The sequence below is a fragment of the Gopherus flavomarginatus genome, chromosome 1, assembly GCF_025201925.1.
Source record: "Gopherus flavomarginatus isolate rGopFla2 chromosome 1, rGopFla2.mat.asm, whole genome shotgun sequence".
Taxonomy (NCBI): Eukaryota; Metazoa; Chordata; order Testudines; family Testudinidae; genus Gopherus; species Gopherus flavomarginatus.
The window spans coordinates 151,324,257-151,341,967 of record NC_066617.1 but is presented as its reverse complement, the minus strand read 5'-3'; the positions used below and the strand labels follow the sequence as shown (position 1 = coordinate 151,341,967).

The following is a 17,711-nucleotide window of genomic DNA, read 5'->3' as shown; positions in this document are numbered from 1 at the left end:
ACAAGATCCATCCTCGTTGCCAAAATGTTGTAGCAAGCAGGCAAGGTACTAACGAGCTTCAACAGCACTTTATTTTTACAGTGGAAACCTCTTTACCAAGCTGCTGCTGCACATTCTGTAACTCTCACTCAGCCTCCTCAACTCCTCCTCCCTCCTTTCTGTTTCCTGTCCTTTCAGACTCCCAACATCCAGTGCTCCCAGTTCTAATAATTACAAGCACATCTAAACACCACAGATGGGTAAACATCCTACCCATAAAAAGATTAAAAATTGGGGAGTGTAGTAAGATGAAGCCCTAAAACATAAACCCTTATCCGAGGCCTGGTTTGAGGCTGAACGAAAGTAGTGGTCAAGACTTTGCTAACATAAAGCAAAGTGAATGTGTGAGCCAGAGGTGGGTCCTGCTCACAGAAGCTGGCAAGGAAAGAGCTGATGCTGCAAAAAGATACATACTTAAAAGGTACTGGACAATAGCGATACCAGAACACTCCAATACTTGCACATCCCACACACATAACAAGGAACAAGCTGACCAATCCTAAGGACAGGGGCAGAAGGGTAATATGATGGAAAGAGTTGTTCTGTTCAAACCAACATGTACAAAGTGAGAGGTGGCACCTTGCTACGTAGAGGGGTTGCACCTCAATACATCAAGAGTGATGTGTAACTTGTTTGTACCTGTGTATAAGAATACATTCCTGGGGCAGTGTCTCTGTTGGCCTGGGGGCAGTGTAGTGTCCTGCCACTGACTGAGCTGTGTCCATTGTCAGGGAGCACATATGTACTTGCAGAACTGTAGACATCTGATCAGGGAAGCTAGAGACTGTGTTTCGTTTGACAATAAACATGGCCAGGGGCCTTCATACCTTACCGGAATCTGTGGTCATTGGGGGTTCTCTCGGGGTCTGCTGTGTCAGCTATCTGGGCAGCACACAGAGGGAACACACGCATGCAGCCAACTCTTATCAACCTTGGATAGAGCAGAGCACCACACCGTTGGCGTCTGACAACAGTTGCTATATCCACTCTGCTTTCTCACTGTGTCCTGTGTTGCAGGTGCAGTAGATGGTTTGGGACTGTCACATTCTTCATCTCCAGTCTGAGTTCTGTGCTACTAACCCACTCAGACCTGTAGGATGTTCCCACACAAGGTATTTCCTCCTAGTTACCCTTGGTTCCTGATTGCACCAGGAAGTGCAGAGGGCCTTGGACATTCTGCAGGCACTCCCAGCCTTACCATGAAATATGGAGGTAACTACTTCACAAATCTGCCCCATGTACCTGAAAAACAAAAGGGGGATGCCCCATGAGATGATGAACTTCTTCAAGGATCCTGAGTCCACCCGGGTGGCTGCTGAAGGCAGTGACCAGCAGCCCCATAAGCAGAGAGAGGAGCTGCAGCATCCCCATGTCCCTCTCCACGTCTGCACAGGGAGGTGTCTGTAGGTGGGTTGCAGAGTCCAAGGGAGAAAATGAGACTCACATATTCCTTGTATGTAGAAAATAGGTTTTTGCCAGACGTAACAGTGTTAATAAATGTATTAAGCTGAGTGTGCCTGATGTTTGTGTGTAACACTCTCGTATTGAGAGGGGGATCTCTGCCCACCTGGACAGTAGATGGAATTGCTAAACCTTGAGGAACTCAGGCACAATCCAACTCCTAGAGGACAGTGCCAATTTCTTGTGCACATACCACACACACACACACACGCACACACTCCTGTGTTCCCACAGGCTACCTTATGCAGTCTGTCCTACCAGGCATTGCTGCACTAAGAGGTCACAGGAAGCCTTTTTGTACATAGTCCCATTATCCCATCGTGTGCAGTGCATGTGCTATACTTGGCAAAATCATGCAAGGTGTGTAGATATGAGCATTTGGGAAGGACATGAGTTACACAAAGAAAAGAGACCGTGTTATTATTCTGCCATAGCAGAGCTAGGACATAATGCTGTGCACAAAAATTGTTATTTTTTAACATCTTGTATAAGTTTGGTAATGGCCCACCAGAATGTGGTATGGGTTTGGCTGAACTGAAAATGATAGCCTATAGAACCTGTAAACAAAAGGGAACATGCAGCTTTCCTTGGTTCATAGTTGCTTGGTACATGAGACCACAGCAGATATTGGTGGTGATGTTGACTGTCACAGGACTATCCGTGATTCCTGTAATTGTGGTATATTTAAACTGTGTTTAAAATTATAAGCTATCATTTTAAATTTCAGGGGTTGTTCCTGGTCCTGCTTGCATGCTATGGTGCTCTGTAGGGAAGCATGTGATTTGGGCCTAGCAACAGTCAAGCTGCAGCCAGCCAGCCTAGAGTAAAGTGGATGAGGTTGTACCTCTCTGTCTTTAGGGAGCAGCCTGTTTTATCTCTCTCTGTTTTCAAGTTCTTGTGTGGTGTTGTTCTGAATTCTAAGAAATAAAGCACTGTTATGTCCAATCAGCCATCAAGAATATTTATTGTATTTATTTAATTTCCCTGTGTTTAGGCTATGACCATAACAGTAATATAACATGTGGATTCCTTATATTTGTCACACTCACCCTAGGCTGACAGAATAATCTGTCTGAACCTTGGAGACTGCCGTCATTACAGGTTTGCCTCTGAATGGTCGACTCTCTGCTATGAAAATGGTTTCTGTTCATTAAATGTTTTACTAAAGGTTCTTGATCAACTGTTATTGTTCACTTCATTTCCAGCATCCTGAGCACTAGTGGGAAGACACCATTCCTGACATTCCTCACAAAGATTCCTCAGAAATCTTCTCTCTATGTAGGTATTTATTGACTGTGATCAAATTACTCCTTCACTTTCCCTTGGATAAATTAAATAGAATGAGCTTTAGGCTACATCTACATTATGAGATAGGGGTGTGATTCCCCCACTCACATACACATACTTGGGCTAGCTTTCCTCAATCTAGCATGGGTGTAAATAGCAGTGTAGCTGTGGTAGCACAGGTGCCAGAGTTCTGGCAGTACAAACCCACCTGAACCTCATGGGTACATACTCGGCACAGCTAGCTAAGCTATGACTCCGGTCCCACTATCCTTAATACTGCAGCTACACAGCTATTTATACTCACTGTAGTACAACGGGAATGAGTGCAAGTATGAGTAGCCAAGCAGGAGAATCACACCACTAGCTCATAGTGTAGACACAGCATTAGTCTCTCTTTTAAGGCAGATTTTCCAGACCCTGAATTCTTTTTGTAGGTTTTTTCCGGAACTTTTGTTATATTCCAACACTTTTTTTGAAAAGTGGACACCAGAACCAGACTCAGTATTCCAGTAATGGTTTATCCAATGCTGTGTGCATCTTGCTGCTCCTACCCCATATTCCCCTGCTTAGACATCCATGGCTCAGCAATCATGAGAATAAGGCCATTAGAGTCATATAAAGACAGTCCCAGAAACAAAGTCAGACCAAACTACAGAGGAGCAAGGGCTGGGTCACTGATTGGAGTTGTGTGTTTAATCTAAACAAATAGGAAAAAAATGAAGAGGAAAGAAAGGGAAAGTGAGGAGATGGAGAAAAGGAAATAGAATGAGAGAGAATAGGAAAGGAACAGAAGGAAGTGGGGAAGCAAGAAAGAAAAGTACAAGTAGTAGAAAGATGTGTCCAATTTTGAGAGACCAACAGTGAAATCCTAGAACCACTGGAATCAATGTCTTAACTCAGATTGTTATTAATAGAGCCAGAGTCACTCCCTAAGTGTCCTTCTGACTCATAAGCGCACACAGCTCCCTACATCTCCTCCCCTGTCTTTGTCCGTGGGTTTCTGCTGGCTGTCTCAGGGCTCTGTGTCACTGTGCAGTACAGTAATAATCAGCTAAGTCTGACCGTGAAAGGTTTTTCCATGTTTGCTACCAATTGTTGTTCCTCTTCAGTGTGAGGTTGTTCCCATGTTCCCATGTCCATTCACTCCAGAGTAGAAGAGCCCCTCCAGCCTTCCTGCTGCCAGTATCAGTACATTTGGTAATATTCAGACTTCTTAAAATGGAGTCTCATGGAAACCTTGTGAAGAAGGGTGGCTGGTCTACGTAGGTGGAACCCACACCAGAAAGGAAACAAGAAACAGTATGGCTACATCTACACAGCAAATAAATACATAAATAAATAAATAACATTGGCAGTGAGTCTCAGAGCCTGGTCCAACTGACTCAGACTTGTAGGGTTAGTGCCATAGGGCTAAAAACTTCAGTGCAGATGTTCCCGCTCAGGTTGGAACCTGGAGTCCAAAATCCAGCCAGACCCTGAACATCAACACTGCTATCGTTCAAGATCCAACAATCTCAGGTGGAGACATTTTTATCCATAAGTGCTTATAGACTCATAGACTTTAAGGTCAGAAGGGACCATTATGATCATCTGACCTCCTGCACAATGCAGGCCACTGAATCTCACCCACCCGCTCCTGAAACAAACCCCTAACCTATATCTGAGTTACTGAAGTCCTCAAATCGTGGTTCGAAGACCTCAAGCTGCAGAGAATCCTCCAGCAAGTGACCTGTGCCCCATGCTGCAGAGGAAGGTGAAAAACCTCCAGGGCCTCTGCCACTCTTTCCTGGAGGAAAATTCCTTCCCGACCCCAAATATGGCGATCAGTTAAACCCTGAGCATGTGAGCAAAACTCACCAGCCAGCACCCAGAAAAGAATTATCTGTAGTAACTCAGATCCCACCCCATCTAACATCCCATCACAGACCACTGGGCATACTTACCTGCTGATAATCAAAGATCAATCGCCAAATTAATTGCCAAAATTAGGCTATCCCATCATACCATCCCTTCCATAAACTTATCAAGCTTAGTCTTGAAGCCAGATATGTCTTTTTCCCCCACTACTCCTGTTGGAAGGCTGTTCCAGAACTTCCCTCCTCTAATGGTTAGAAACCTTCGTCTAACTTCAAGTCTAAACTTCCTAGTGTCCAGTTTATATCCATTTGTTCTTGTGTCCACAATGGTACTAAGCTTAAATAATTCCTCTCCCTCCCTAATATTTATTCCTTTGATATATTTATAAAAAGCAATCATATCTCCCGTTAGCTTCTTTTGGTTAAGCTAAACAAGCCAAGCTCTTTGAGTCTCCTTTCATAAGACAGGTTTTCCATTCCTCGGATCATCCTAGTAACCCGTCTCTGTACCTGTTCCAGTTTGAATTCATCCTTCTTAAAAATGGGAGACCAGAACTTGCTCATCACTGGTTCTCTCTGTCCATCTCAGAGACTCAGAGCTGATGAGACTTGGTCTCCAGAGATACCCTCACATCTCAGTCTTGGTGAGGTGTGTGTGCTTTCTCAGCTTGGGATTCTGAGCCTGCCTGCCCCACCCCATCCCCATGGTCATTCAGACAGTACCTGTGGTCCAGAGGAGCAGTGCTGAGAGCAGGAGATGTCTCCACATGGTGGCAGCTTTCCCCTGCTCTGGCTCCTCTATGCTCTATGTTTTCTTCTCTCTCTGCTTCAAGAGGAGTGAGAGGGAAGAGCAAATACACTTCTCAGCAGGAGGAGAAACTCTGTGGTGTTATTTCACAGGAGAGACTTACTCATTTCCCACATCAACCCACACTGTATTTTCTTACTGGCCAGTTTCATGAATGTCCATGACACTGGTGTTTGTGCCCCCATCTCCTGGATGAAACCTTCCTGAATTAACACAGGAATGAGAATTCCTCCTGAGGAATGATGATGGGGAAGACAGCATCAGAGGAGAGGACACTTGTATTTACATAGCACACTACAGATCTTAGGTTTGAACAGGGTGGATACTATATCTGTTATTTAAACTACATTTCCCTACTGCAGTTCACTGTTGTGTTATCTCTCTCCCTGTACGTATCTATGTGAGTGCAGGTATATGTCTGGCTCTTTCCTGAACAAGAAAAAGAAAGCAGAAAAAACACAGTTTCTAAATTAAAACTGTAGCTGGTTTAAGGTTACAGCTCTGAGCATGTTACCCCTCATTTGCGGATAGCAATCTGGGGAGTGTCAGTGTAACACACCAGTTAATGCATGAAAGTGTGTGGGAAACAGAAGAGAGTACACATAACCAAAGTGCAGGTGTGTCCTGTGTGTGGGGAACCATAGGTGCTGGAACTGGGGGTGCTGCTGCACCTCCTGGATTGAAGTGGTTTAAATCATATACAGGGTTTAAAGTTAGGTTCCGTGGCTCTTAGCACCCCGACTGTGCAAACTGTTCCAGCACCCTGAGGGGACCTAAAGGAGAGAATTAGCAGGATGTTCAAAGCAGGCTGCTGTTGATTTAAAGGATTACAGTGCCCAGACCAGGGCTGGCTCTAAGTGTTTTGCTGCCCCAAGCCAAAAAAAAAACAAAAAATCTCAGAGAGCGCAAGTTCTGGCCCTGGAATTGTGCCACCTCAACCATGTGCTTAGTTTGCTAGTGCCTAGAGCCAGTCCTGCCCCTGACATTGAGACGGGGTCTCCCTTGAAGAGTCTGCACAGTTGGTGTTATTCCATCTCCTTCCTGCTGGATAACTGTGCAGTTTCCTTACAGCCTCTTTGTTTCTGAACTAGGGGAGGTTTTTGTCACCATCTCCACTCTAATCTCTCACTGTGCCCTTACTGCAGGTGCAGTAGATGGTCTGGGACTCAGTCACATTCTGCATCTCCAAACTGAGCTCTGTGCTACTGACCCGCTCAGACCGATAGGATGTTCCCTCCTGGATTATTTTCTCCTGGTCACCCTTGGTTCCTGATTGCACCAGAAAATGCAGATGACCTTGGATATCCTGCCGGTACCAGCTCATCCAGGGGTAGGTTGTGTTCTTCAAGATGCAGGTCACTGACTGTGACACTTCTGTCCTCACCATGAAATAGGGGGGTGACTCCTTCACTAATCTGCCCTTTGCACCTGGAAGACAAAGGGGTCACAACCAATAGGTGAGAAACCTCCCCAGGGAACCTGATCCTACTGGATGGCTACTGTAAGGAGCCCAGGCCTCACCTGAGAGGGCAGTGGCCAACAGCCCTATTAGCAGAGACAGGAGCTGCAGCAGCTCCATGTCCCGTCAGTATCTGCACTGGGAGATGTCTGGGAGGAAGGGGGTTGCAGAGCCTAGGGGAGGAGAGGGGAGGAGTCCAGTAGTAAATAGCATTGCCAGAGGTAACACTACTGATAAATGTGCTAGCTCAGCATGCCTGCTGTTTGTGTGTGACACTCCCGTACTGACATGAACCGCTCTGCCCTCCTGGACAGTACAGGGAATTGCTAAAGCTTAAGGAACTCAGGCACATGCCATCTCCTAGAATACAGTGAGAATTTCATGTGAACACAGTACACAGATGCACTTTGTCCAGTCTATCCAGTCTTGCAGTTCTGCACTGAAGTATCCACCATGACCCTGGTAAATTGTTCCAGTGGTTAATTACTCTCACTGTTAAAAAAAAATGCCTCAATTTCAATCAGAATTTATGTAACTTCAACTTCCAGCCACTGGATCAGGTTATGCCTCTCTCTGCTAGATTGAAGAGCCCATTATCAAATATTTTCCCCATTATAGGTACTCATAGACTGTAATCAAGTCAAAGCTTAACCTTATTTTGTTAAGATTGAGCTCCTTGAGCCTATCATTATAAACCAGGTTTTCTAATTCTTTAGTCATTCTCATGGCTCTTCTCTGAACCCTCACCAATTTATCATCATCCTTGTTCAATTGTGGGCACCAGACTAGGCAGGTAATTCCAGTAATGGTCTCATCTCTCTGCACATCATCGGTAATACCACCTTCCTGCTCTTACTCTATAGTCCCCTGCTTAGACATCCATGGCTCAGCAATCATGTGAATAAGGCATCACAGTCAGGTCAGAACAGTCCCCAGAGACACAGTGAGACCAAACCACAGGGTGAGGGCTGGGTCAGCAAATGGATTTGGGGATTTAATTTAAAGAAATAGAAAAAATGAAGAGAAAGAAATGAAAAGTGAGAGAACTGGAGCAAAGGGAATAGTGAGAGAGAATAAGAGAGAATAAGAAAGAAATGGAAGAAAATGTCAAGGAAGAGAGAAAAGTGTTCGTAATAGTGATCAATGTCAAATTTCAAGAGACCAAGAGCGAAATCCTGGTCCCATGAGGGCAAAACTCCATTGCTATTAATAGAGCCAATTACATCTCAAGGGTGCAACATGGTCACTGATCTGGTGTGGGTGCTCCTGATGATCCTTACGCTTCTTCTGAAGACAATGTATGTTTCAGACACTTCACCTTGGAAGTGCACCCTGCATTGTCCTTCCAATGTCTAGGCACACACAGCTGCCTCTATTTCCTCCCCTCTCTCTGTCTCTGTGGGATTTTGCTGGCTGTCTCAGGGCTCTGTCTCACTGTGCAGTGCTGCAGGCACAGAAATACACAGCTGACTCCGACTGTGAAAGTTTGTTCCATTTTAGGTCCCAGTTTCTGTTGCTCCTCTGGGCTGTCAAGAGCTAAGCGGTGAAATTCACCAGTTGGTCTCCATAAGAGTAGAAGAGCCCCTCCAACTCCCTGCCTTCCCGCTGCCGGTACCAGAACATCCTGTCACAGTTGGACTGTTTGAGTGTACACTGCAGAGCCATGGAGTGTCCTTGGCACCCAGTAAGGAAGGGCAGCTGCTCCACATACTCTGAGCCCACACCTGGAAGAAAATGGGAAACTACATGACAGAACCCCGAGGGCAGAGAGTGAGAGGACAGAACGAGAGAGAGAGAGAGAAGAATGAAGGGAAACCCAGAGAGAGTGACGAGTGGAGAAAATGAAAAGGAAACAAAACCAGTGACTTCTATGAGCAAACAAATGGAGTTCAGGCTCTCATGCACTGACTCAGTAGGGGCTATGCTAAGGGTGTTCCAAATGGGAGGGATATTTTTGCTTTAGTTCCCCCACTCCTTAGTTATGCTCTGTATTCCTCCCAGGGTCTCAGAGCAGATAAAATCGGGGGAGCAGACATCCCCTCCATGCTAACCCCATTCCTTGTGTTTCTCAGCACATACCTGTGACCCAGATGAGCAGTACAGGGAAGAGATGTCTCCACATCCCTGCAGTAGTGTCTCCCAGTTCTGCTTCCTCATCTGTCTGTCTCTTAGGGGGAGTGAAGGGGATGGCCTAATACACACAAGAAGTGATCTCCTGCTGCCAACAGGGCTACAAACCCTACAGCCCCACCCACTTGGGTTTCCATTTGTGGCTGAGTGAAATCAAACCTTTGACCTGGGATGAAAGGCTACATGTCCTATTATTGGTCCCCATAAACCCACCAGTGTCAGCAGAGAGTACAGGGAGGTTATTTTTTATTACTGAACCCTGCAGAATCCATTTGGTCATGTTCTGGCTTGTGTGTCTATACACCACTGCCCCCTGCTGGGAGGAATATGTCAGAGCTGCTAAGGTCTGTACTATCTTCCTCTGCTGGCTTCTAATGGTGGAGCGGCACAATCCAATAGCCTAACAAGCTCATTGTTAGAAAATTATCCTGCTTCTAATCTGAAATACATGTCCCCAGCTCAGTATTGGCCATAATGAAGAGAGACAGGATTGAAAGGAGAAGTCTCTGACCAAGCAGGCTGACAGGCTGGGGGTCATACTGTGGCCCTGTTGTCTCCTGCACTATGGCTCCCTGCAAGGCAGAAGTCATTTGTGCTGTCCCTGGGGCTGGAATTGTTGTACTCCAGGGAAAAATTGACTTTGAGGTTCACAGATGTCACAGGGAAACAGCCTTGAGGCCAGGCCCTTAATTTGTAATGGGGGAGAGACTATGGGGAATGAAAGAGGAGAGGTGTAGAAATAAGGAGGGGAAGGGAGAAATGGGATAAAGGAGGGGAAATGAGGGGAGGGAAGAGAGGGGAGAAAGCAGAAGAGCTTAGAAGGACGGAAAGATCTCCTACATCCAGCTTGAAATGGCTCCCATTGCCCAATTTCATTCCATTGAAAGGAGGAGAAAAAGAGGGAGGAGTGACTGAGGCAACAGGGAGAATGGGGAAGAGAAGGTGTGGGAGAAGAGGAGAGAAAAGGGGGAAAGAGTAAGAAATGAAAAGTGAGTGTATGGAATAGAGACAAGAAGGAGAAAAGAACACCAGGAGGGTGAAGAGAGAAAAGGAGAGAGGACCAGAACAAGATTAAGGGCACGGTGTCACAGACTCACAGGTCGTGCCCATTCTTGGCCCTTACGGTCCCTGAGGGGAAACCCCTTCAAGTGTGAGAGCCCTTCTCGCGGGTCCACTCTCTCTTTTGGGAGTTAAGCCCCTCCACCTCCTGGAACCGCAACTCTCTGAGCCTTAGTATGCCTGTCTCTCACTATGGGCCCCCTCAGGGAGTCCACTTGCTCTGGACCTCTGGGGTCTCCACTCCCAGTGGGAATAATGTAACCCTGTTCTCTAGACCAGTGTAACTCAGAGCCAGCATAAAACAGGAGGGTTTATTGAGTATCTGAACACAACATAGGAAATTCTCAGGGCCCTCAGGCCTGGCCTCCCTCAGCACAGTACATCTAAGTCTCTTCTGCATCCAGGTGGGCTCTGCCTGCTCTCTCTCTCTCAAGTCCAGGGACCCTGCACTTTCTAGCTGGGCATCCGAGATCACCATCCCCAACAGCTTATCCCCTGTCCTTTGACTTCCATCCCAGGTAAAAAGGTTGCTGTCTCATCACTTCCTGTCTCACAGTCTCTGCCAGCTCTCCCAGAGGTCGGAAGTTCTGGCTCAGGCTTTGTTCCCGTCTGGCTTGAACTGGTTGGTCAGGTCACCAGCGTCCTCTTTCCTCAGCCCATTGTCCTCCCACTGGCCAGAACCAGCTGACGGCCAAGCTAGGGTGGGCCTCTTAGTCTCGAGGTCACCGGTTGTTAGGGTTCCCTTCTCCAGGCTGTTGTCCAGGGGTCCCAGCTGCTAGGTGAGGTCACACCTAGTCCTCTGCCACAACAAACCCTCTCCCACCACCTTGTTAAACATATAGCACACAGGGAAACTGAGGCACACACACTATCCATGTAAAACTTCACAAAAATCCCCAATTTTGTCACACATGGCTCCGCTAGAGAGTTTACAGCAGCGCAGCTGCACCGATTCCCCTGTGCCACCTTAAGGTCTCTAATGTAACCACTCTAAGCCAACCTGGAGAGAGCTCTCCCATCAGCTTAACTACTCAAGTCCCAGAGAGCGGTTGTCCACACCGGCGCTAGCGGCAGTGTAACTCATGTTGCTCAGGGAGGTGATTTACTCAGCCCTCCAAGAGACATAATTTATGCTGACATAAGCTATAGTATAGACCTAGCCTTAGTAGGAGAGAAGAAGGAAAAAGGAAAAGTTCAGGAAAAGTGGAAAACAGAGGCAGAAGAGAAGTTAGGGAAGGGAGAGGAGGATACATAGGGATGGGGAGAGAGGTGTTAGAGCTAGATGGAGTGCATCTTATGCAGGAGGCAGGGCTGTGCATGGGTGTGGGAGAAGCGAAGTTCTTTCCCTTTGCTGGGAGGTTTATGCTAAGTGCTTTTGGCAGTTGAGTCACTGTGTGATCTTGCTTAGCACAGTAATATGTGCCTGAATCTTGCATCTGGGCACTCTCTGCATACAAAGACAGGACATAGTTTTTTGTCCCATTGCTCTGGAAGTGACCTTCAAATGGCTTCTCAACATTTGCATCAGAGCCTTCCGTAGAAAACACGACCAGCTGCAGCCTTGCGTCCTTCCCCACGGCCTGCTTGTACCAGTACATGGTCATGATTTGGGTTGTTTTTGATAGAGAGCAGTTCAGTGTCAGTGGCTTTCCCAGAATGACCACCATGTCTGGCGGCTGATGGATGGCCAATCCTGTGAGGAAATGGAAATGAAATTAGATGAGGGTTTAGTGTGATGAAATTGGGGACATGGGTGAGGGATGGCATTCTGGCTAGAGATCAGATAACATTTCCAAAGGTGAGGGGTCTACTAGGGGGTGGAAGCTTCATAACACCTTCATTTTATAACCTCACTGTAGACATCCTTAGAGAATATAACATTGGAATCCACCCCACAGGGACTGGGGACTGTGCACAATGGGAAAAATGCCCTCTAAAAGTTGTCCCATCTCTATTGTCTTTGATAAGAGCGAACAGGTCTGCCCACTCCTTTAGGAGCTGTTGGTTAATTTAATGGGTTTCAATGGTGTTCACTTACCCAAAGGGGACAGGACAACAATGCAGAGCAAACAGGGAACCATTGGGTACCTGCTCGTCTGGCTGCGGATCTGAGACAGCTGCATAGACGCACACAGCCTGAGCATGAGTCAGAACTTCCGACCTCTCGCAGAGCTAGCAGAGACTGTGAGACAGGAAGTGATGAGACAGCGAGAGAGTTTTGTTCAGGGAGGGGGTGGGGAGGCAGAGTGAGAATATTAAATGAGACAGCAGTTGAATCACTGTAATACACGTTAGCAGGAGATATGAGCCTTACATAGCTGTATGTATGATCCTAATTGTTACTGTGAGGGTATTTGTGTGGAAGAGTAGGGGCATTTGGGGTGTTTATTTGTCTTCAGTTCAGTAACAGAACTAGGAGCTGGAGGAAAGAGCCACCATGAGAGCAAAACTATTTTTTCTCTCCTCTCAAGACTCCCACTAAACATGCAAGCTACAGAGAGATCACACAACATACCTTCGAGTTTTTTGAATGGGCTCATCAAATTTTTCATACCCTTGAGATCTGCCCATTCATATCACATGAGATCTGAACAGTCAGCAGCTAGGAATGGCTTCGTTCTGTACCAGAGCTGGACTGGAACCTGTTGTGTTATTCTCCACATGAACTCAATAAGAACTTGTGTTAAACAAATAAATGCCTTTATTTATAACTTTACATTCACCTAACAGCACAGTGCCTGCTCTCAGCTGCAGCAGGCAACTTTCTGATCACAGCCGCCTTCCAGTTCCAAGTTATCTCGACATTTCTATGTGACAGTGAGACTCTGAACTTTCCAATAACACCCTCTGCCTCTTTTCAGCGCTATGCATAATGGAGTTTACACACATGAGCTGGTGGCTGTGACATGGACAGTTTGATGTGTTACGGTCTCCTGATGCCCTTGATGAAGGTATTTTTGCAGGCTCGTTATCCACACTCACACTCCCTCATATGGAACTTCCTTCCCACTGACACCACCCTCATTTGCTTCTGGTCACATTGCAGATTTGTTAGACGGTCAGTGCTCTCATTAGGGCATAGAAGAAGGGGGCCACCAAATCTGTTCCTCTCCCCCTACAGCGATGCCCAGCAGGAGGAAAAGGCACCTGCCAGGGACTGGGATGGGGAGCTGCTCTCTCTATATATATATCTCTCCCTCTCTTTCTCTCCATTTCCTTTTGCTGCACCTCTCTGGAGCTCTCATTCACTGCCCTTGTCGGCTGCAGGCCAGCAACACAGGGCTGTGTGATGTGAGTGCAGCTAGGAATCACCAGAATGAAAGGCTTTGTGATGTTCCTCTTGATTATGTAGTTATCTGGGGTCAGATGTGATGTGTTGACTGCACCTCTTAGGGAATGAAGAGGACTTCCAGCATTCCTTCCACTGCCTGACTCTTCTAGTATATGAAGTCAAACATACTGTCCATAGGAAGAGAGGGGACACCCAGAAACCCATGGAGATGCGAAGGCAGCTCCACAGACTGTAACCATCCCCCTGTTGTCAGACACCACTGGTGTGGTGCTCCGCTCTATTCAATGTTGATAACAGTCGGCTGTGTGTGTGTGTTTCCTCTGTGTGCTGCCCTGGCTCTGCAGATCGCTGACACAGCAGACCCCGAGAGAACCCCCAAAGACCACAGACTCTAGTAAGGTACGAAGGCACCCAGCCAGGTATATTGTCAAACGAAACACAGTAATAGTTTCCAGCAGGCTCTACAGGACATACTACGAATAAGTGCTCCCTGACAATGGACACAGCTCAGTCAGTGGCAGGACTCTCTACTGCCCTCTAGGCTGGACAGAGAGACCAGCCCAGGAATGTATTCTTATACACAGGTGCAAAGAAGTTACACATCATTCCTGACGTATTGAGGTGCAACCCCTCTACGTAGCAAGGTACTACCTCTGACCTTGTACATGTTGGTTAGAACAAAAGAACCCCATCCATCATATTACCCTTTTGCCCTGTCTTTAGGATGGGTCAGCCTGTTCCTTGTTATCTGTGTGGAATGTGAAAGTATCAAAGAGTTCTGGTATCTCCAGTGTCCAGGACCTTTTAGGTATGTATCTTTTTGCAATATTAGCCCTTTTCTTGCAAGCTTCTGTGAGCAGGACCTCCCTCTGGCCCCCATGCTTAACTTTGCTTTATGTTAGCAAAGTCTTGACCATTACTTTAGTTCAGGCCTTAGGCATCATACTGGTCCTCTGATAAGGGTTTGTGTTTCAGAGCCTTATCTTATTATACAACACACTAGAGCACTTGTCTCAACCACTGTAGACAGGACAGGAGGTCAGGGAGGGCCAGAACATGATAGCATTGCAGGGAAGTAGGAATGGGCTTAATGACTGGATTGAGGAATAGAAAGAAAGAAAGAAAGAAAGAAAGAAAGAAAGAAAGAAAGAAAGAAAGTCCTTGTCCTCTCTACTATTCTAAGAGAAAATCATTTGGAAAGAAAAAGGATGGCAGGAGAGAGAAAGAGCCATATCCTGACATGTATGGCATGACAGTTCTTGGGGATCTTTACAGCCCATCTGGAGATACCAAATGTATCCTAGACAATTCATCTAGGAACCATGGCCCAGCAATAATCTTCTGACTCATAGGCACATGCACTTCCTCTGTTTCCTCCCATCTCTCTGGCTTTGTGCTGGCTGTGTCAGGGCTCTGTGTCACTGTGCAGTGCTGCATGCACAGTAATACACAGCCGAGTCTGACAGTGAAAGGCTTCTCCATGTTAGGTCCCATTTTGTGTTTCTCCTCTGGGCTGTCATGGGCTCAGCTGTGAAGTTGGTGCCTGGTCCATCTCCTAAAGAGTTGAAGAGTCCCTCCAGCTCCCTTCCTTCCCGTTGCCTATACCAGAACATCCAGTTGCAGCTGCTTTGTTTCAATGTACACTCCAGGGTTTTAGGATTCTCCAGAGCCGCTGTGACAAAGGGCGGTTGCTCCACATAGACTGACCCCATACCTGGAAAAGAAGCATTAAAAAAAACTTGACAGAAATATGAGGGACGAATGAATGCAGAAAATGAGGAAGTTGGGGAGGGAGAGAAAAAAACTTTGAAAGAGAGAAACACAGAGAAAAATGAGAAGGAGAAGAAGACAGAAAATGGAAAAGACAAACAAATAGGGATCCTTGTGCAAAATTCTTGACTGAGATTTGCCTTCCCCGTGGATTGAATTGACTGAACAGGCATTAGGAGTCTCACATATGGTATTCACTCTTGGTTCTGACAGTCTCAGGTGGGCGTATTTTAACCCATAAATCTCTGGTCCTTGGTGTTTCTCTCCATTCCTCCCAGCGTCTCAAAGAAGAGGAGAAGTGGTTTTCAAATATCCCCTTATACCTCAGTCTCAGTGAGGAGAATGTGTCCCTTAACTTGGGATCAACTTGGAATTCTGGGCCACCCTGCCTCAACCTATTCCTATGGTCACTCAGACTGTACCTGGGACCCAGAGGAGCAGTGCTGAAAGCATAAGATTTTGCCACATGCTGGCAACTTTCCCCTGCTTTGTCTCCACCGCACTGTGGGTTTCCTCCTCTCTGCGCCTCAAGTCGAAAGCAAGTTGAAGAGCAAATATACTCCTCAGTGGGAGGAGAAACAAGGTGGTACCCCTTTATGGAGAGAGTTATGACTGCCTATTTCTTCTTCTCTCTCTGCTTCCTCCACAGCCAGTTTCATGAATCCCTTGGAGACTATTGTCCCCTTTGCCTGGATTATGCCTTCTTGCCACTAACACAGAGATGAGAATTTCTCCTCAGGAATGATGAGGGAGAAGATGCTATCACAGGAGACGACTTTTGCCATGTAGCAAGGTACATAACCTAGAAGGTATGGACAGGAGCTCCTGACAGGAGACTAGAGTGACCCCTTGAGGCTCAATGGGTTTCAGGTACTGAGGCTGGATTATTCACAGAATGACAGAACATGGATTATATTTATTGTTTAATACAATATTGCTATAATCAGAAGGATAGGTTTATATTATCTCTCTGTGAATGTGTGTTAGTACTAGAACCCATCAGTCTGTTTTCTTGAAATTAGCATAAAGCATGAAGAAGATGATCATCTCTGAGGTTTTGTCAGAAGTTATTCCAGAATAAAGTAGAGTGTGAATTTGAAGGGCAATAGCTATCCTGGAATAAGAGTATCCACACAGGGAGCTATTCTGGAATAGCTATTCCAATCAGTTTCCCAGAATCCCTAAATGAAAACCAAGCTTGTTCAAGGTTATTGCTCTGAGCCAGGAGTGACCAAACTGTGGCTCCGGAGCCACATGCAGCTCTTCAGAAGTTAATATGTGTCTCCTTGTATAGGCACCGACTCTAGGGCTGGAGCTACAGGCGCCAACTTTCCAATGTGCTGGGGGTTGCTCACTGCTCAACCCCTGGCTCTGCCACAGGCCCTGCCCTCACTCCACCGCTTCCCACCCTCTACCCTGAGTCGACAGTGTCCTCATTCCTCGCTTCTTCTCCAGAGCCTCTTGCACACCACAAAACAGCTAATCAGGACGTGAGGGGGAGGTGCTGATCAGCAAGGCTGGCGGGAGTGGGAGGCGCTGGGAGCTGGGGGGGTGGGAGCTGATGGGGAGCTGCTGATGAATTACTGTCACTCTTTGCAATGTACATTAGTAAATTCTGACTCCTTCTCAGGCTTAGGTTGGCCACCCCTGCTCTGAGCAAATTCCACATGAAGTGATGAGAATACTAAGAAGTCTGGGGCACGTCAGTGTAACACACGGTTAGTGCATGTGATCATGGCTCCCTCTAGCGACTGGCTGGCAGAGCTGATGAGAGGATGAGGGAGATAGGAGAGAGCACACCTGGCTAATGTCCTGTGTGGGGAGCCTGTGAGGGAGCTCTTGGATCACAGCAAAATTCCAAGCCTTGCATTGCTAAATGAAAGTGACTCTGTGAACTGTCTAACCTCATTCCACACCCTACCACAACAGTAGCTGCTGCTCCACACACCTGTGTCCTAGGATCTCTCTGCGTGAGAGCAATTTTCAGGGGTGTTGTTACACTGATATAATGACACTGATGCACACCCTAATACAAGGTACTGTGCTGATGCAAAACAGGTCTTACAGTGATACATCTTACTGTAATATATTTAACTTGGTTACTCCTGTATGTACTTTCTTAATGTAAGCAGAGCCTGAGATGTGAAATGTTGCATGGCCCAGTTCTTAACACCCAGAGCTAACTGCTGTGATGAACATAATTTGTTGTGGATGTGCAACACGAAATGAGAAATAGTTCTTCCATCATGGTTTAACCTAGAAAGGGACCAGCCCTGCAGAGTTTGGATCTACGTTTGGATCGGAACTTCCCTAAACTTCCATTGTGTTCAGATTCAGTGGCAGCTTACTTTGTATAAGAGCCTTTGATCTTGTCAAAGGCTTTCTGAAAATCTAAGTATACTATATCCACTGGATCCCCTTGGTCCACATGCTTATTGACCACCTCAAATAATTCTAGTAGATTGGTGAGGCATGATATCCCTTTACTTAAACCATGTTGACTGCCTCAACAAATTATTTTCATCTATATGTCTGACAATATTGTTCTTT

General features: G+C 46.5%; 1 long non-coding RNA gene across 1 annotated transcript; it reads right to left on the bottom strand.

Moving 5' to 3' along the window:
* Window positions 1-1,158: 1,158 nt before the first annotated feature.
* On the bottom strand, window positions 1,159-7,149 carry LOC127047299 (uncharacterized). Its single transcript, XR_007773381.1, has 3 exons — window positions 6,973-7,149; window positions 6,748-6,879; window positions 1,159-1,205 (listed from the first exon to the last, which is right to left on the bottom strand). It is a non-coding gene; the product is annotated as an uncharacterized LOC127047299 (long non-coding RNA).
* Between the last annotated feature and the right edge of the window lie 10,562 nt (window positions 7,150-17,711).